Source organism: Triticum aestivum, chromosome 4D (genome assembly GCF_018294505.1).
Source record: "Triticum aestivum cultivar Chinese Spring chromosome 4D, IWGSC CS RefSeq v2.1, whole genome shotgun sequence".
Lineage (NCBI taxonomy): Eukaryota > Viridiplantae > Streptophyta > Magnoliopsida > Poales > Poaceae > Triticum > Triticum aestivum.
In genome coordinates, this window is record NC_057805.1 from 309,630,737 (window position 1) to 309,652,858 (window position 22,122).

The window sequence follows — 22,122 nt, forward strand, 5'->3', positions numbered from 1 at the left end:
ATAAACTCATAATATAACCGTCATCGAACTTTAAGCGTGCGGACCCTACGGGTTCGAGAACAATGTAGACATGACCGAGACACGTCTCCGGTCAATAACCAATAGCGGAACCTAGATGCTCATATTGGCTCCCACATATTCTACAAAGATCTTTATCGGTCAAACCGCATAACAACATACGTTGTTCCCTTTGTCATCCGTATGTTACTTGCCCGAGATTCGATCGTCGGTATCTCAATACCTAGTTCAATCTCGTTATCGGCAAGTCTCTTTACTCGTTCTGTAATACATCATCCCGCAACTAACTCATTAGTTGCAATGCTTGCAAGGCTTATAGTGATGTGCATTACCAAGTGGGCCCAGAGATACCTCTCCGACAATCGGAGTGACACATCCTAATCTCGAAATACGCCAACCCAACAAGTACCTTCGGAGACACCTGTAGAGCACCTTTATAATCACCCAGTTACGTTGTGATGTTTGGTAGCACATAAAGTGTTCCTCTGGTAAACGGGAGTTGCATAATCTCATAGTCATAGGAACATGTATAAGTCATGAAGAAAGCAATAGCAGAATACTAAACGATCGTGTGCTAAGCTAACGGAATGGGTCAAGTCAATCACATCATTCTCCTAATGATGTGATCCCGTTAATCAAATGACAACTCATGTCTATGGCTAGGAAACATAACCATCTTTGATCAACGAGCTAGTCAAGTAGAGGCATACTAGTGACACTATGTTTGTTTATGTATTCACACATGTATTATGTTTCCGGTTAATACAATTGTAGCATGAATAATAAACATTTATCATGATATAAGGAAATAAATAATAACTTTATTATTGCCTCTAGGGCATATTTCCTTCAAACATGATTGCCACACATAATGCAGTGAAGAAAAACCATTACTACCTCCATGAAGTCTTCGGTCGCACCTGGGCTATTCTGTCACATGTATATGGTGAAGAAGATCTGAAGAACATGGGTCTCAAGGAAGATTTTCACTGGTCTGCTCTTCCACCGAAGATATACAAGAAGGTCAAGGTTCCTTCCTTGGTGGCCAGCTCCTATTCTTCATCGTGCGAAACCGACGAGCATGAAGACTTGGACGACACTACGGCGGGCCCTACTACGACAAACGACCCCAACAACGCTGGCGCTCCTCCATCAACATGATATTCTTCAGGGGCGTTAGTCCTCATTTTCAACCATTTTGGTCATTCGATGACAAAGGGGGGGGGGGATTTGAGTTAGTCTTCAAGCGGGTCTATCTTATATGGGCGTTTTTTCTAAGTTATAACTCTCGTTCTTCTGATGACTTTGCTGGATCGAGTTGTAAACTTAATCTCTATGGTGGCCTGATACTTTTGCTGTGTTTTTCTGCATGCTTATTCCTCTCTAATGTTAATGCACGCATGCTGAATTACATCAGTCACCATATTTCATCATGCATTTCAAATCTTCATATATTATGTCAAATGCGTGTATGAATTACAAGATATAGGGGGAGATCTCCATGATTCTACTCTTCAAGTGTGCATTGCTTCAAAAGCAAAATCCTCACTATGCACATCTTCAGGGGGATTTCGTCTATATCTTGCGATCAAATTCCTCAATATCAGTAATTACACTCCATATATTTATCCCCGTTGAAAACTTAACCTATATTGTCATCAATCGCCAAAAAGGGGGAGATTGTAAGTGCATCTAGTGCCCCTTAGTGATTTCGGTGTATTGAAGACTTATAGGTTAAGTGACTAATGTGTTTATGAGTGTACACAGGTCTATAAGTCTATGAGGAGTTTGATATTTACAGAGAAAGTCGACCCCTAAAAATGAAGTTCTTCGACTGAAGACTTTGGACTTCTGAAGACTTTGAAAATGAAGAAATTGGTGTGACCTTGAAGACTTGGTATTCATTCGAGGAACATGAAGCGTGAAGACTTTTGTTTTCGTAGTTTCATTTTCTCTTTCTTGAGTCATAGGAAACACCGTACAGTTAAAGGGGGTCGAGGAAATACTAAGGAAAAATTTCCATGTGATGCTCAACTCAAAATCCTACACCTTCCAATCCCTTCGAGTGAAGCCATTGGAAATCTCATACAGTTCAGTCATATTCTTCTGTGACAGAGACGAAGTTCTTCTGGTCTCTGAGGAATTTGTTCTGGCTGAGGAGTTAGGAATTCCCAGTGCGGATTGCCTACACAGTGAGGAACATGATAGCCCTGAGGAATTTGATACTCAAATTTCCGACCGTTGCTGTGCAATGCGCCAGCTGTCCCCAAATATCTACCCACCTAACGGTCATATCATTGAAGGACATTTATGTCTTATCATGTCGGGTTGTTCCCTAGGCTATAAATAGCTGCCCCCTACAACCACTAGCTGGTTGGCTGCTCCGAGAGAAACTGACACTTGTCATTTGAGAGCATCCCATCCTTCGAGGACTTTGAGCGAAAATCATCGAGTGAGGAAAACCCAAACCCAAACACCTACAAACCCAAAGTGATTGAGCATCACTGAAGAGATTGATCCTGCGTGGATCCGACGCTTGTTACCTTTGAAGATTGTGCTTCTTCCAGACGGTTAGGTGTCATGGTCTAGAGCATCCAAGAGGAATTGTGGATCGCCGAGTGACCGAGTTTGTGAAGGTTCGGAAGTCACCTGAAGACTTACCACGAGTGATTGGGCGAGGTCTGTGTGACCTTAGCTCAAGGAGAATATGGTGAGGACTGTGTGTCCGGGACTGTGTGTCCTCAGGTTTAAATACCTAGCCGCTCCAACCAGATGTACAACTGAGACAGCAGTTGGAACTGGTCTACCAAATCATTGTCTTCACCAAGCTTACTGGTTCTATTTCCTCAACTCTTTCATTTCCTCATTACAGTTGTTGTGTGCTTGTTCATATGTGTTTGAAGACTTTGACTGAAGACTTTCTCAATTTCCTCAGTTCAATTTCTTCAGTTGGTTTATCTTCATCCTGTGTTATCATGTGTTTACGCTTTCTGTACTCTGTGCTTGTCTTCATTTCATCATGATGACCATGCTTGTGTTATGTTATGTTTACTTTTGAGTACTTATTCTGCTGCAAGTAGTTCTTCGCTAAGGAATTTCCTCACCCGAAAATTCCGCAGTGAAGAATTCATAAAAATCGCCTATTCACCCCCCCTCTAGTCGATATAACACACTTTCAGTTGCATGCTTCTTTATATGTAGTCTCACAGTTTGATGTACACTAACAATTCATATGTTCGTTGTTGGACTAGCACCTAGGCGCAACAGGAAACAAACATCAGGGATAATGCTCGATAGGTTAACTAAATCTAGAGGAGGAAGAATGGAGATCCATTTTGAGGCAGGTTTAAAAAGGCCACGTGATGCTATAGAGTCAGCCAAGTTAGCATCAGAGGCAGCGGTTGTCGTTAGATGTCATGCACGTATCCTCCCAACATGGATTCAGTACATGAATGACAAAGACGAAACCCAGTTCAACACCTTCCTCGACCATTTATCTGTAAGTACGGATATGTATCGTCTTGCTCTGTCCCATACTTTCTAGGTTACTGATAATGAGACTCCCATAATTTTCAACAGACAAGCTTGCACCCATGTTGTGAAGTCCGCTCTGCGTCAGTATCAGTATAACTTGAGGAAAACTCACTTTGAAGGCAAGGCTAATAGTGAACTTGCCCAAACATCTCCAGTGGAAAATATATCGGATGAAGACTGGAGAGGCCTCGTTAAACACTGGTCTGATCCAAAGTATCAAGTACGTTATATATGTGATCAGATCACATGTTGAACTCCTATTTACGCATGTGCCTCACAAATCTATCTTCTTGTAGGTGAATTGTTCAGAGAACAAGGCTAACCGTATGAAAGTGAAATTCCAACAGATTACAGGATCTCATAGCTATATTGCACACTGCGGGGCTCTTGTAATTAGCTGTTGTTTCACTCTTCTCGTTGTGCCATATTATCAGATCTATATTGACTTGTTCCAAATGCATAGGAAAGCCCGCAAGGACCAAAAAGTACCTAAACCAAATGTTGTGTAAATCTTCAAGGACTGTCACACCAGTCAAACCGCAGTTGTAAGTCCTTAATCCTCATGCCTTTTAACTACTACTTACTCTGACTTTTGCATTGAAATGCACGGTTTGTAGCCATGGTCTTTTACGCTTTTCAATTTTATACACAATTATCTTAGCGTATCATTGCACCTTGATACATCCATTTTGCATCATGCTTTTATATCGATATTTATTGCACTATGGGCTGTTATTACACATTATGTCACAATACTTATGCCTATTCTCTCTTATTTTATAAGGTTTACATGAAGGGGGAGAATGCCGGCAGCTGGAATTCTGGGCTGGAAAAGGAGCAAATATTAGAGACCTATTATGCATAGCTCCAAAAGTCCTGAAACTTCACGAAGGCAGTTCTTGGAATTAATAAAAAATACTGGCGAAAGAATCAACCAGAGGGGGGCCACCCACCATCCACGAGGGTGGGGGGCGCGCCCTAACCCCCTGGGCGTGCCCCCCTGCCTCGTGTGCCCCCTGGCAGGCCTCCGGTGCCCATCTTCTGCTATATGAGGTCTTTTACCCTAGAAAAAATGAGGAGGAAGCTTTCGGGACGAAACACCGCCGCCACGAGGCGGAACCTTGGTGGAACCAATCTAGGGCTCCGGCGGAGCTGTTCTGCCGGGAAAACATCCCTCCGGGAGGGGGAAATCATGACCATTGTCATCACCATCGATCCTCTCAACGGGAGGGGGTCAATCTCCATCAACATCTTCACCAGCACCATCTCATCTCAACCCCTAATTCATCTCTTGTATCCAATCTTTGTCTCAAAACCTCAGATTGGTACCTGTGGGTTGCTAGTAGTGTTGATTACTCCTTGTAGTTGATGCTAGTTGGTTTATTTGGCGGAACATCATATGTTCAGATCCTTTATGCATATTAATACCCCTCTGATTATGAACATGAACATGATTTGTGAGTAGTTACGTTTGTTCCTGAGGACATGGGAGTCTTGCTATAAGTAGTCATGTGAATTTGGTATTCGTTCGATATTTCGATGAGATGTATGTTGTCTTTCCTCTAGTGGTGTTATGTGAACGTCGACTACATGACACTTCACCATTGTTTGGGCCTAGAGGAAGGCATTGGGAAGTAATAAGTAGATGATGGGTTGCTAGAGTGACAGAAGCTTAAACCCTAGTTTATGCGTTGCTTCGTAAGGGGCTGATTTGGATCCATATGTTTCATGCTATGGTTAGGTTTACCTTAATACTTCTTTTGTAGTTGCGGATGCTTGCAATAGGGGTTAATCATAAGTGGGATGCTTGTCCAAGAAAGGGCAGTACCCAAGCACCGATCCACCCACATATCAAATTATCAAAGTAACGAACGTGAATCATATGAGCGTGATGAAAACTAGCTTGACGATAATTCCCATGTGTCCTCGGGAGTGTTTTCCTTTATATAAGAGTTTGTCCAGGCTTGTCCTTTGCTACAAAAAGGATTGGGCCACCTTGCTGCACTTTATTTACTCTTGTTACTTGCTACCCGTTACAAATTACGTTATCACAAAACTATCTGTTACCGACAATTTCAGTGCTTGCAGAGAATACCTTACTGAAAATCGCTTGTCATTTCCTTCTACTCCTCGTTGGGTTTGACACTCTTACTTATCTAAAGGAGTACGATAGATCCCCTACACTTGTGGGTCATCAAGACTCTTTTCTGGCGCCGTTGCCGGGGAGTGAAGCGCCTTTGGTAGGTGGAATTTTGAGGGGCTTGTTCGGGGTATCTTCACCCCGACCAGTAGAGCAAAGAGTTGCTCCTCAACCCACTGAACCTATTTAATTTGATATTCCTTCGGGTATGATAGAGAAACTGCTAGCTAATCCTTTTACAGGAGATGGAACATTGCATCCCGATTTGCACCTAATCTATGTGGATGAAGTTTGTGGATTATTTAAGTTTGCAGGTATGCCCGAGGATGTTATCAAGAAGAAGGTCTTCCCTTTATCTTTGAAGGGAAAGGCATTGACTTGGTTTAGGCTATGTGATGATATGGGATCATGGAACTACAACCGATTGAAATTGGAATTTCATCAGAAGTTTTATCCTATGCATCTTGTTCATCGTGATCGTAATTATATATATAATTTTTGGCCTCACGAAGGAGAAAGCATCGCTCAAGCTTGGGGGAGGCTTAAGTCAATGCTATATTCATGCCCCCAATCATGAGCTCTCAAGAGAAATTATTATTCAAAAAAATTATGCTCGGCTTTCTCTCAATAATCGCTCCATGCTCGATACTTCTTGTATTGGTTCTTTTATGATGAATACTATTGAATTCAAATGGGATTTATTGGAAAGAATTAAATGCAACTCTGAAGATTGGGATCTCGATGAAGGTAAGGAGTCAGGTATAACACCTAAGTTTGATTGTGTTAAATCTTTTATGGATACCAATGTTTTCCATGAATTTAGCACTAAATATGGACTTGACTCTGAGATAGTAGCTTCTTTCTGTGAATCCTTTGCTACTCATGTTGATCTCCCTAAGGAGAAGTGGTTTAAATAGAATCCTCCCATTGAAGTAAAAGTAGTTGCACCTATTAAAGTTGAAGAAAATACTATCACTTATAATGTTGATCCTATTTTTCCTACTGCTTATATATAGAAACCACCTTTTCCTGTTAGAATAAGGATCATGCTAAAGCTTCAACTGTGGTTCGTAAGAGTAATACTAGAACACCTACACCCCCTGAGCAAATTAAAGTTGAACCTAGTATTGCTATGGTTAAAGATCTCTTGGCCGAAAATAATGATGGGCATGTTATTTACTTCTGTGATGAAGCTGCTAGAATTGCTAGACCTGATACTAAAAATAAACATAGACCTGTTGTAGGCATGCCTGTTATTTCTGCTAAAATAGGAGATCATTGCTATTATGGCTTATGTGATATGGGTGCTAGTGCAAGTGCAATACCCCATTCCTTATACAAAGAAATTATGCATGATATGGTACCTGCTGAGATAGAAGAAATTGATGTTATAATTAAGCTTGCCAATAGAGATACTATTTCACCAGTTGGGATTGTTAGAGATGTTGAAGTTTTGTGTGGGAAAGTTAAATATCCTGCCGATTTTCTTGTTCTTGGTTCCCCACAAGATGACTTTTGTCCCATTATATTTGGTAGACCCTTCTTGAATACTTTTAATGCTAGGATAGACTGCAAAAAGGATGTTGTTACTATTCGTTTGGGGGATATGTCTCATGGGTTTAATTTTGCTAAATTTCATAGACAAGCCCGTGATGAGGAATTGCCTAGCAAAGATGAAATTATTGGTCTTGCCTCTATTGTAGTGCCTCCTAATGATCCTTTAGAACAATATTTGCTCGACCATGAAAATGATATGTTTATGAATGAAAGAAGGGAAATAGATGAAGTATGATACGTCTCCAACGTATCTATATTGTTTGATTGTTCCATGCTATTATATTATCTGTTTTGGATGTTCAATGGGCTTTATTATACACTTTTATATTATTTTTGGGACTAACCTATTAACCGGAGGCCCAGCGCAAATTGTTGTTTTTTTGCCTATTTCAGTGTTTGGAAGGAAAGGAATGTAAAACGGAGTCCAAATGGAATGAAACCTTCGGGAACGTGATTTTCTCAACAAACGTGATCCAGAGGACTTGGAGTGGACGTCAAGAAATCAACAAGGAGGCCACGAGGCAGGGGGCGCGCCTACCCCCCTGGGCGCGCCCTCCACCCTCGTGGGCCCCTCGTAGCTCCACCGACCTACTTCTTCCTCCTATATATACCTACGTACCCCGAAAAAATCAGATACGGAGCCAAAACCCTATTTCCACCGCCGCAACCTTCTGTACCCGTGAGATCCCATCTTGGGGCCTTTTCCGGCGCTCCGCCGGAGGGGGCATCGATCAAGGAGGGCTTCTACATCAACAGCATAGCCTCTCCGATGATGTGTGAGTAGTTTACCTCAGACCTTGGGGTCCATAGTTATTAGCTAGATGGCTTCTTCTCTCTCTTTCAATCTCAATACAAAGTTCTCCTCGATTCTCTTGGAGATCTATTCGATGTAATCTTCTTTTGCGGTGTGTTTGTCGAGATCCGATGAATTGTGGGTTTATGATCAAGATTATCTATGAATAATATTTGAATCTCCTCTGAATTCTTTTATGTATGATTGGTTATCTTTCCAAGTCTCTTCGAATTATCAATTTGGTTTGGCCTACTAGATTGATCTTTCTTGCAATGGGAGAAGTGCTTAGCTCTGGGTTCAATCTTGCGGTGCTCGATCCCAGCGACGGTAGGGGAAATGACACGTATTGTATTGTTGCCATCGAGGATAAAAAGATGGGGTTTATATCATATTGCATGAGTTTATCCCTCTACATCATGTCATCCTGCTTAAAGCGTTACTCCATTCTTATGAACTTAATACTCTAGATGCATGCTGGATAGCGGTCAATGTGTGGAGTAATAGTAGTAGATGCAGGCAGGAGTCGGTCTAGTTGTCACGAACGCGATGCCTATATACATGATCATACCTAGATATTCTCATAACTATGCTCAATTGTATCAATTGCTTGACAGTAATTTGTTCACCCACTGTAATACTTATGCTATCTTGAGAGAAGCCACTAGTGAAACCTATGGCCCCTGGGTCTATTTTCCATCATATTAATTTCCCGTCAACAAGCTATTTCTGGCGCTGTTTATTTTGCTTTCTTTACTTTTAGTCTTTATCATAAAAATACCAAAAATATTATCTTATCATCTCTATCAGATCTCACTTTTGCAAGTGGCCGTGAAGGGATTGACAACCCCCTTATTGCGTTGGTTGCAAGGTTCTTATTTGTTTGTGTAGGTGCGTGGGACTTGAGCGTGGCCTCCTACTGGATTGATACCTTGGTTCTCAAAAACCGAGGGAAATACTTACGCTAGTTTACTGCATCACCCTTTCCTCTTCAAGGGAAAACCAACACAGTGCTCAAGAGGTAGCAAGAAGGATTTCTGGCGCCGTTGCCGGGGAGTCTACGCACAACTCAAGACATACCAAGTACCCATCACAAACTCTTATCCCTCGCATTACATTATTTGCCATTTGCCTCTTGTTTTCCTCTCCCCCACTTCAGCCTTGCCGTTTTATTCGCCCTCTCTTTCCGTCCGCCTCTTTTTCGCTTGGTTCTTGTTTGCTCGTGTGTTGGATTGCTTGCTTATCATGATGGCTCAAGATAATACTAAAATGTGTGACTTTGCCAATACCAACAACGATGATTTTCTTAGCACTCTGATTGCTCCTCTTACCGAAGCTGAATCTTGTGAAGTTAATGCTGCTTTGCTGAATCTTGTCATGAAAGATCAATTCGCCGACCTTCCTAGTGAAGATGCCGCTACCCATCTAAATAGCTTTGTCGATTTGTGTGATATGCAAAGGAAGAAAGATGTGGATAATGATATTGTTAAATTAAAGCTATTTCCATTTTCTCTTAGAGATCGTGCTAAAACTTGGTTTTCATCTTTGCCTAAAAATAGTATTGATTCATGGAATAAGTGCAAAGATGTTTTTATCTCTAAATATTTTCCTCCCGCTAAGATCATCTCTCTTAGAAACGATATTATGAATTTTAAGCAACTTGATCATGAACATGTTGCACAAGCTAGGGAGAGAATGAAATTAATGATACGTAATTGCCCTACTCATGGTTTGAATTTGTGGATGATTATACAAAAAAATTATGCCGGATTGAATTTTGCTTCTAGAAATCTTTTAGATTTGGCCGCGGGTGGAACTTTTATGGAAATCAATTTAGGAGAAGCTACTAAACTCCTAGATAATATTATGGTTAATTATTCTCAATGGCACACTGAAAGATCTACTAGCAAAAAGGTGCATGCGATAGAAGAAATTAATGTTTTGAGTGGAAAGATGGATGAACTTATGAAATTGTTTGCTAATAAGAGTGTTTCTTCTCATCCTAATGATACGCCTTTGTCTACTTTGATTGAGAATAATAATGAATCTATGGATGTGAATTTTGTTGGTAGGAATAATTTTGGTAACAACGCGTATAGAGGAAATTTTAATCCTAGGACGTTCCCTAGTAATTCCTCTAATAATTATGGTAATTCCTACAACAATTCTTATGGAAATTTTAATAAGATGTCCTCTTAATTTGATACTAGTGTTAAAGAGTTTATGAATTCACAAAATAATTTCAATACTTTGCTTGAAGAAAAATTGCTTAAGGTTGACGAATTGGCTAGGAACATGGATAGAATTTCTCTTGATGTTGATTCTTTGAAACTTAGATCTATTCCACCTAAGCATGATATCAATGAGTCTCTCAAAGCCATGAGAATTTCCATTTATGAGTGCAAAGAATGAACCGCTAGGATGCGTGCTAAGAAAGATTGCTTTGTGAAGGCGTGTTCTTCTAGTTTTATGAGAATAAAGATGAAGATCTAAAAGTTATTGATGTGTCCCCTATTAAATCTTTGTTTTGCAATATGAATCTTGATAATGATGGGACTGGGGATGAGTCAACTTTAGTTAGAAGGCGTCCCAAAAATTCGGAGTTTTTAGATCTATGCAAAAATTGGTAAAGTGGGATTGAAAAGGTTAAAACTTTAGATAGCAATGAACCCACTATTTTGGATTTCAAGGAATTTAATTATGATAATTGCTCTTTGATAGATTGTATTTCCTTATTGCAATCCGTGCTAAATTCTCCTCATGCTTATAGCCAAAATAAAGCCTTTACTAAATATATCGTTGATGCTTTGATGCAATTTTACGAAGAAAAACTTGAGTTGGAAGTTTCTATCCCTAGAAAACTTTATGATGAGTGGGAACCTACAATTAAAATTAAAATTGAAGATCATTAATGCTATGCTTTGTGTGATTTGGGTGCTAGTGTTTCTAGGATTCCAATAACTTTGTGTGATTTGCTAGGTTTCCGTGATTTTGATGATTGTTCTTTAAACTTGCCTCTTGCGGATTCCACTATCAAGAAACCTATGGGAAGAATTAATGATGTTCTTATTGTTGCAAATAGGAACTATGTGCCCGTAGATTTTATTGTTCTTGATATAGATTGCAATCCTTCATGTCCTATTATTCTTGGTAGACCTTTCCTTAGAACGATTGGTGCAATTATTGATATGAAGGAAGGGAATATTAGATTCCAATTTCCGTTAAGGAAAGGCATGGAACACTTCCCTAGAAACAAGATTAAATTACCTTATGAATCTATTATGAGAGCCACTTATGGATTGCCTACCAAAGATGGCAATACTTAGATCTATCCTTGCTTTTATGCCTAGCTAGGGGCGTTAAACGATAGCGCTTGTTGGGAGGCAACCCAATTTTATTTTCGTTTTTTGCTTTTTGCTTCTGTTTAGTAATAAATATTTGATCTAGCCTCTGTTTATATGTGGTTCTGTGTTTTAATTAGTGTTTGTGCCAAGTGAAACCTATAGGATCTTCTTGGATGATAGTTATTTGATCTTGCTGAAAATTCCAAAAACTTTCTGTTCACGAAAACAATTGTTTAAAATCACCAGAACGTGATAAAATACTGATTCTAATTGCAGTAGATCAATAAACAAATTATGTAGGTCGTCCTATTTTGGTAGATTTTTATGAGTTACAGAAGTTTGCGTTAGTTACATATTACTACAGACTGTTCTGTTTTTGACAGATTCTGTTTTTCGCGTGTTGTTTGCTTATTTTGATATATCTATGGCTAGTAAAAGAATTTATAAACCATAGAGAAGTTGTAATACAGTAGGTTTAACACCAATATAAATAAATAATGAGTTCATTACAGTACCTTGAAGTGGTGTTTTGTTTTCTTTCGCTAACGGAGCTCACGAGATTTTCTGTTAAGTTTTGTGTTGTGAAGTTTTCAAGTTTTGGGTAAAGATTTGATGGATTATGGAAAAAGGATTGGCAAGAGCCTAAGCTTGGGGATGCCCAAGGCACCCCAAGGTAAAATTCAAGGACAACCAAAAGCCTAAGCTTGGGGAAGCCCCGGAAGACATCCCCTCTTTCGTCTTCGTCTATCGGTAACTTTACTTGGGGCTATATTTTTATTCACCGCATGATATGTGTTTTGCTTGGAGCGTCTTGTATGATTTGAGTCTTTGCTTTTTAGTTTACCACAATCATCCTTGCTGTACACACCTTTTGAGAGAGACACACATGATTCGGAATTTGTTAGAATACTCTATGTGCTTCACTTATATCTTTTAAGCTATATAGTTTTTGCTCTAGTCCTTCACTTATATCTTTTAGAGAACAGTGGTGGTTTTATTTTATAGAAATTATTGATCCCTCATGCTTCACTTATATTATTTTGAGAGTCCTACAAAACAGCATGGTAATTTTCTTAAATTGTGAAATTTGTCCTAATATGATAGGCATCCAAGATTAGTAAAAACTTTCTTATAAGTGCGTTGAATACTATGAGAAGTTTGATACTTGATAATTGTTTTGAGATATGAAGATGGTGATATTAGAGTCATGCTAGATGAGTAGTCATGAATTTGAGAAATACTTGTTCTAAAGTTTGTGATTCCCGTAGCATGCACGTATGGTGAACCGTTATGTGATGAAGTCGGAGCATGATTTATTTATTGATTGTCTTCCTTATGAGTGGCGGTCGGGGACGAGCGATGGTCTTTTCCTACCAATCTATACCCTAGGATCATGCGCAGAATACTTCATTTCAATAACTAATAGATTTTTGCAATAAGTATGTGAGTTCTTTATGACTAATGTTGAGTCCATGGATTATACGCACTCTCACCCTTCCACTATTGCTAGCCTCTCTAATACCACGCACCTTTCGCCGGTATCATACACCCACCATATACCTTCCTCAAAACAGCCACCATACCTACCTATTATGGCATTTCCATAGCCATTCCGAGATATATTGCCATGCAACTTACCACCGTTCCGTTTATTATGGCACGCTCCATCATTGTCATATTGCTTTGCATGATCATGTAGTTGACATCGTATTTGTGGCAAAGCCACCTTTCTTAATTCTTTCATACATGTCACTCTTGATTCATTGCATATCCCGGTACACTGCCGGAGGCATTCACATAGAGTCATATTTTGTTCTAAGTATTGAGTTGTAATTCTTGAGTTGTAAGTAAATAAAAGTGTGATGATCATCATTATTAAGCATTGTCCCAAGTGAGGAAAGGATGATGGAGACTATGATTCCCCCACAAGTCGGGATGAGACTCTGGACGAAAAAAAGAGAAAGAAAAAAGAGGCCATAAAAAGAGAAAAAAAGGCCCAAACAAAAAAAATGAGAGAAAAAGAGAGAAGGGGCAATGTTACTATCCTTTTGCCACACTTGTGCTTCAAAGTAGCACCATGATCTTCATGATAGAGAGTCTCTTATGTTGTCACTTTCATATACTAGTGGGAATTTTACATTATAGAACTTGGCTTGTATATTCCAATGATGGGCTTCCTCAAAATGCCCTAGGTCTTCGTGAGCAAGCGAGTTGGATGCACACCCACTTAGTTTCATTTGTTGAGCTTTCATACACTTCTAGCTCTAGTGCATCCGTTGCATGTCAATCCCTACTCACTCACATTGATATCTATTGATGGGCATCTCCATAGCCCGTTGATACGCCTAGTTGATGTGAGACTATCTTCTCCTTTTTTGTCTTCTCCACAACCACCATTCTATTCCACATATAGTGCTATGTCCATGGCTCACGCTCATGTATTGTGTGAAGATTGAAAAAGTTTGAGAACATCAAAAGTATAAAACAATTGTTTGGCTTGTCATCGGGGTTGTGCATGATTAAATACTTTGTGTGATGAAGATAGAGCATAGCCAGACTATATGATTTTATTGGGATAACTTTCTTTGGCCATGTTATTTTGAGAAGACATAATTGCTTAGTTAGTATGCTTGAAGTATTATTATTTCATGTCAATATTAAACTTTTGTCTTGAATCTTTCGGATATGAATATTCATGCCACAATAAAAAGAATTACATTGAAAATTATGCTAAGTAGCATTCCACATCAAAAATTATGTTTTTTATCATTACCTACTCGAGGACGAGCAGGAATTAAGCTTGGGGATGCTTGATACATCTCCAACGTATCTATAATTTTTGATTGTTCCATGCTATTATATTATCTGTTTTGGATGTTCAATGGGCTTTATTATACACTTTTATATTATTTTTGGGACTAACCTATTAACCGGGGGCTCAGCCCAAATTGCTGTTTTTTGCCTATTTCAGTGTTTTGAAGGAAAGGAATATCAAACGGAGTCCAAATGGAATGAAACCTTTGGGAACGTGATTTACTCAACAAACGTGATCCAGAGGACTTGGAGTGGACGTCAAGCAATCAATAAGGAGGCCACGAGGCAGGGGGGCGCGCCTACCCCCCTGGGCGCGCCCTCCACCCTCGTGGGCCCCTCGTAGCTCCACCGACCTACTTCTTCCTCCTATATATACCTACGTACCGCGAAAACATCAGACACGGAGCCAAAACCCTATTTCCACCGCCGCAACCTTCTGTACCCGTGAGATCCCATCTTGGGGCCTTTTTCGGCGCTCCGCCGAAGGGGGCATCGATCAAGGAGGGCTTCTACATCAACACCATAGCCTCTCCGATGATGTGTGAGTAGTTTACCTCAGAACTTCGGGTCCATAGTTATTAGCTAGATGGCTTCTTCTCTGTCTTTTAATCTCAATACAAAGTTCGCCTCGATTCTCTTGGAGATCTATTCGATGTAATCTTCTTTTGCGGTGTGTTTGTCGAGATCCGATGAATTGTGGGTTTATGATCAAGATTATCTATGAACAATATTTGAATCTCCTCTGAATTCTTTTATGTATGATTGGTTATCTTTGCAAGTCTCTTCGAATTATCAGCTTGGTTTGGCCTACTAGATTAACCTTTCTTGCAATGGGAGAAATGCTTAGCTTTGGGTTCAATCTTGCGGTGCTCGATCCCAGTGACAGTAGGGGAAATGACACGTATTGTATTGTTGCCATCGAGGATAAAAAGATGGGGTTTATATCATATTGCATGAGTTTATCCCTCTACATCATGTCATCTTGCTTAAAGTGTTACTCCGTTCTTATGAACTTAATACTCTAGATGCATGCTGGATAGCGGTCGATGTGTGGAGTAATAGTAGTAGATGCAGGCAGGAGTCGGTCTACTTGTCACGGACGTGATGCCTATATACATGATCATACCTAGATATTCTCATAACAATTCTCAATTGTATCAATTGCTCGACAGTAATTTGCTCACCCACCGTAATACTTATGCTATCTTGAGAGAAGCCACTAGTGAAACCTATGGCCCCCGGGTCTATTTTCCATCATATTAATTTCCCGTCAACAAGCTATTTCTAGCGCCGTTTATTTTGCTTTCTTTACTTTTAGTCTTTATCATAAAAATACCAAAAATATTATCTTATCATCTCTATCAGATCTCACTTTTGCAAGTGGTCGTGAAGGGATTGACAACCCCTTTATCGCGTTGGTTGCAAGGTTCTTATTTGTTTGTGTAGGTGAGTGGGACTTGAGCGTGGCCTCCTACTGGATTGATACCTTGGTTCTCAAAAACTAAGGGAAATACTTACGCTAGTTTACTGCATCACCCTTTCCTCTTCAAGGGAAAACCAACGCAGTGCTCAAGAGGTAGCAAAGTATTCTTTAAACAGGGACCTATTTTGAAACACAACTTCCCTGTTGAAATCCTAGGGGATCCTCCTCCACCCAAGGGTGATCCCGTGTTTGAACTTAAACCAATTCCTGATACTCTTAAATATGCTTATCTTGATGAGAAAAAGATATATCCTGTTATTATTAGTGCTAACCTTTCAGAGCATGAAGAAAAGAAATTATTGAAAACTCTGAAGAAGCACTGTGCTGCTAGTGGATATACTCTTGATGATCTTAAGGGCATTAGTCCCACTCTATGCCAGCACAAAATAAAATTGGAGAAAGACGCTAAACCAGTTGTTGATCACCAACAACGGTTAAATCCTAAGATGAAAGAAGTGGTAAGAAAAGAAATACTAAAGCTTCTCGAGGCAGGTATAATTTATCGCGTTGCTAATAGTCAGTGGGTAAGTCATGTCCATTGTGTCCCTAAGAAGGGAGGTATTACTGTTGTTCCTAATGATAAAGATGAATTGATCCCACAAAGAATCGTTACAGGATATAGAATGGTAATTGATTTCCGCAAACTAAATAAAGCTACTAAAAAGGATCATTACCCCTTACCTTTTATTGATCAAATGCTAGAAAGATTATCCAAACATACACATTTTTAATTTCTAGATGGTTATTCTGGTTTCTCTCAAATACGTGTGTCAAAAGAGGATCAAGAAAAGACTACTTTTACTTGCCCTTTCGGTACCTTTTCTTATAGACGTATGCCTTTTGGTTTATTCAATGCACCTGCTACCTTTCAAAGATGCATGATGGCTATATTCTCTGATTTTTGTGAAAAGATTGTTGAGTTTTTCATGGATGATTTCTCCGTATATGGAACTTGTTTTGATGATTGCTTGAGCAACCTTGATCGAGTTTTGCAGAGATGTGAAGAAACTAATCTTGTATTGAATTGGGAGAAGTGCTACTTTATGGTTAATGAAGGTATTGTCTTGGGGCATAAAATTTCTGAAAGAGGTATTGAAGTTGATAAAGCTAAAGTTGATGCTATTGAAAAGATGCCATGTCCCAAGGACATTAAAGGTATAAGAAGTTTCCTTGGTCATGCCGGTTTTTATAGGAGGTTCATTAAAGACTTCTCAAAAATTTCCAGGCCTCTGACTAACCTCCTACAAAAAGATGTTCCTTTTGTCTTTGATGATGATTGTGTAGAAGCATTTGAAATACTTAAGAAAGCCTTGATTTCTACACCTATTGTTCAGCCACCTGATTGGAATTTACCCTTTGAAATTATGTGTGATGCTAGTGATTATGCTGTAGGTGTTGTTCTAGGACAAAGAGTTGATAAGAAATTAAATGTTATTCAATATGCTAGTAAAACTCTAGACAGTGCCCAGAGAAATTATGCTACTACTAAAAAAGAATTTTTAGCAGTTGTATTTGCTTGTGATAAGTTCAAACCTTATATTGTTGATTCTAAAGTAACTGTTCACACTGATCATGCCGCTATTAAATATGTTATGGAAAAGAAAGATGCTAAACCTAGACTTATTAGATGGGTTCTCCTACTACAAGAATTTGATTTGCATATTATTGATAGAAAGGGGGTTGCGAACCCCGTTGCAGACAACTTGTCTAGGTTAGAAAATGTTCTTGATGACCCACTACCTATTGATGATAGCTTTCCTGATGAACAATTGGCTATCATAAATGCTTTTCATACTGCTCCATGGTATGCTGATTATGCTAATTACATTGTTGCTAAATTTATACCACCTAGTTTCACATATCAGCAAAAGAAAAAGGTTTTCTATGATTTAAGACATTACTTCTGGGATGACCCACACCTTTATAAAGAAGGAGTAGATGGTGTTATTAGACGTTGTGTACCTGAGCATGAACAGGAACAGATCCTACGCAAGTGTCACTCCCAGGCTTATGGAGGACACCACGCTGGAGATAGAACTGCACATAAGGTATTGCAATCCGGTTTCTATTGGCCTACTCTCTTCAAGGATGCCCATAAGTTTGTCTTGTCTTGTGATGAATGTCAAAGAATTGGTAATATTAGTAGACGTCAAGAAATTCCTATGAACTATTCACTTGTTATTGAACCATTTGATGTTTGGGGCTTTGATTATATGGGACTGTTTCCTTCCTCTAATGGCTATACACATATTTTAGTTGCTGTTGATTACGTTACTAAGTGGGTAGAAGCTATTCCAACTAGTAGTGCTGATCATAACACCTCTATTAAGATGCTTAAAGAAGTTATTTTTCCAAGGTTTGGAGTCCCTAGATATTTAATGACTGATGGTGGTTCACATTTTATTCATGGTGCCTTTCGTAAAATGCTGGCTAAGTATGACGTTAATCATAGAATTGCATCTCCTTACCACCCAAAATCTAGTGGCCAAGTAGAATTGAGTAATAGAGAGATCAAATTAATTTTGCAAAAGACTATTAATAGATCTAGAAAGAATTGGTCCAAGAAACTTGATGATGCATTATGGGCCTATAGAACTGCATATAAAAACCCTATGGGTATGTCTCCGTATAAAATGGTTTATGGAAAAGCATGTCACTTACCTCTTGAACTAGAACATAAGGCATATTGGGCCATTAAAGAGCTCAATTATGATTTCAAACTTGCTGGTGAGAAGAGGCTATTTGACATTATCTCACTCGATGAATGGAGAACCCAAGCCTATGAGAATGCCAAACTGTTTAAAGAAAAAGTTAAAAGATGGCATGAAAAAAGGATACAAAAGCGTGAGTTTAGTGTAGGTGATTATGTGTTGCTATTCAACTCTCGTTTAAGATTTTCTGCAGGAAAGCTTCTCTCTAAATGGGAAGGTCCTTACATTATCGAGGAGGTCTATCGTTCCGGTGCCATAAAAATCAACAACTTCGAAGGCACACATCCGAAGGTGGTAAACGGTTAAAGAATCAAACATTATATCTCAGGTAATCCCATAAATGTTGAAACTAATGTTATTGAAATCGTAACCCCGGAGGAATACATAAGGGACACTTTCCAGAACGTTTCAGGCTCCGAAAAGGAATAGGTATGTGGTACGGTAAGTAAACCGACTCCAAAACAGTTCTAATGGTAATTTTTCTCCGTTTTGGAATATTTAAGAAAATAGGAAAATAAGTAGTCCGGGAAGGACACGAGGCGTCCACGAGGGTGGAGGGCGCGCCCTACCCCCCTGGGCACGCCCCCTGCCCCGTGTGCTCTCCGGACTCTGTTTTCTTGCACGATACTTCTTTTGGTCGGTAAAAATTCATTATATAATCTCCCGAAGGTTTTGACCCTCGTATCACGCAAATATCCTCTGTTTTTGTTTCGGGCTGTTTTCTGTCAGAGTTGTCAAGGCCAGGCATCATGTCGTCCCCCTCCTCCAATAATGAGGGCAACGATGCTTGGCTAATGAAGATACAGCTGAAGATACAAGAACCCGGGGAGATCAACAAGGGTGATGGGATCAAGAAGGCCATGGAGGATCAAGCTCCGATAGTAGAAGAAGAAGAAGACATCCTTCCACCTCATCACAATCTTCTTACCCCAACTGAGATTGAGGCTTTCAAGATGATTGAGTTAGCTCGTATACAAAACAAGTATCTCACACGTGAAAATATTTTGTTAAAGGAGCATATCCCCGCACTCAAGGGCATTATCCGCAAATTGGAGGATCTCCTATGCTCGATGTGCGACTACCCATCATCACCACAACCTTCCTCACCTCCGAAGAAAGAGACATAATCACATGGGTATGGGAACTCCCCTTGGCAACTGCCAAGCTTGGGGGAGGTTCCCCGGTATCGTATCACCATCACACTCCTATCTTTACCTTTTTCTTAGTTCGATCCTTTTAGTAATATCTTGATTTAGTAGAATAAAGTGTTAGTATGATTTAGTTTTGAGTTTTGCTTTATGATCCCTCTATGTAATCGCGTCTGTGAGCTATATATAATAAAGATTAGTTTTGAATCAAGGGCTAGATTATCTTGCTATGATCGTGAGGGAATAAAGGAAAAAGAAAGAATAGAAAGAAATAAAGAAATCATAATGATCTTATGGGGAGTAATGACTTCACATATAAAGAGTATGATAAATAAAACTTGTTGAGAGTTGACAAACATAGTTTTGGTCATCATTGCAATTAATAGGAAGTAATAAAGAAAGAGAGGTTTACACATATAAATATACTATCTTGGACATCTTTTATGATTGTGAGCACTCATTAAAATATGACATGCTAAAAAGTTGATGTTGGACAAGGAAGACAACGTAATGGGTTATTTTTTTCTTATATCCGAAATAAAGTATATTGTCATGGATCATCCAACATATTGAGCTTGCCTTTCCCCCTCATGCTAGCCTAATTCTTTGCACCAAGTAGAGATACTACTTGTGCTTCCGAATATCCATAAACCCAGTTTTGCCGTGAGAGTCCACCATATCTACCTATGGATTGAGTAAGATTCTTCAAGTAAGTTCTCATTGTTGCATGCAATAAAAATTGCTCTCTAAATATGTATGATTTATTAGTGTGGAGAAAATAAGCTTTATACGATCTTGTGATGTGGAAGAAATAAAAGCGACGAACTACATAATAAAGGTCCATATCACAAGTGGCAATATAAAGTGACGTTCTTTCGCATTAAGATTTTGTGCATCCAACTATTAAAGCACATGACAACCTCTGCTTCCCTCTGCGAAGGGCCTATCTTTTATTCTTGTCTTATACCTTATACAAGAGTCATGGTGATCTTCGCCTTTCCTTTTTACATTTTATCCTTTGGCAAGCACATTGTGTTGGAAAGATCCTGATATATATATCCAATTGGATGTAAGTTAGCATGAATTATTATTGTTGACATTACCCTTGAGGTAAAAGGTTCGGAGGCAACACTATAAGCCCCTATCTTTCTCTGTGTCCGATTAAAACTCCATACCCATAAATATTGCATGAGTGTTAGCAATTGTGAAAGACTAAATGATAGTTGAGTATGTGGACTTGCTGAAAAGCTCTTATATTGACTCTTTCCGATGTTATGATAAATTGCAATTGCTTCAATGACCGAGATTATAGTTTGTTAGTTTTCAATGAAGTTTCTGATTCATACTTGACATTGTGAATAGATTGTTACTTTAACATAAGGAGTCATATGACAAAATATATACATGTTGCTGTTATAAGAATGATCATGATGCCCACATGTCCGTATTTTATTTTATCAACACCTCTATCTCTAAACATGTGGACATATTTTTCGTTATCGGCTTCCGCTTGAGGACAGGCGAGGTCTAAGCTTGGGGGAGTTGATACGTCCATTTTACATCATGCTTTTACATCGATATTTATTGCATTATGGGCTGTTATTACACATTATGTCACAATACTTATGCCTATTCTCTCTTATTTTATAAGGATTACATGAAGGGGGAGAATGCCGGCAGCTGGAATTCTGGGCTGGAAAAGGAGCAAATATTAGAGACCTATTTTGCACAGCTCCAAAAGTCCTGAAACTTCACGGAGGCAGTTTTTGGAATTAATAAAAAATACTGGCGAATAAATCAACCAGAGGGGGGCCACCCACCATCCATGAGGGTGGGGGCGTGCCCTACCCCCTGGGCGCGCCCCCTGCCTCGTGGCCCCCTGGCAGGCCTCCGGTGCCCATCTTCTGCTATATGAAGTCTTTCGTCTGAGGAAAAATCATAGGCAAGCTTACGGGACGAAACACCGCCACCACGAGGCGGAACCTTGGCGGAACCAATCTAGGGCTCCGGCGGAGCTGTTCTGCCGGGGAAATATCCCTCCGGGAGGGGGAAATCATCACCATCGTCATCACCATCGATCCTCTCATCGGGAGGGGGTCAATCTCCATCAACATCTTCACTAGCACCATCTCATCTCAAACCCTAATTCATCTCTTGTATCCAATCTTTGTCTCAAAACCTCAGATTGGTACCTGTGGGTTGCTAGTAGTGTTGATTACTCCTTGTAGTTGATGCTAGTTGGTTTATTTGGTGGAAGATCATATGTTCAGATCCTTTATGCATATTAATACCCCTCTGATTATGAACATGAATATGATTTGTGAGTAGTTACGTTTGTTCCTGAGGACATGGGAGAAGTCTTGCTATAAGTAGTCATGTGAATTTGGTATTCGTTCGATATTTTGATGAGATGTATGTTGTCTTTCCTCTAGTGGTGTTATGTGAACATCGACTACATGACACTTCACCATTGTTTGGGCCTAGAGGAAGGCATTGGGAAATAATAAGTAGATGATGGGTTGCTAGAGGGACAGAAGCTTAAACCCTAGTTTATGTGTTGCTTCGTAAGGGGCTGATTTGGAT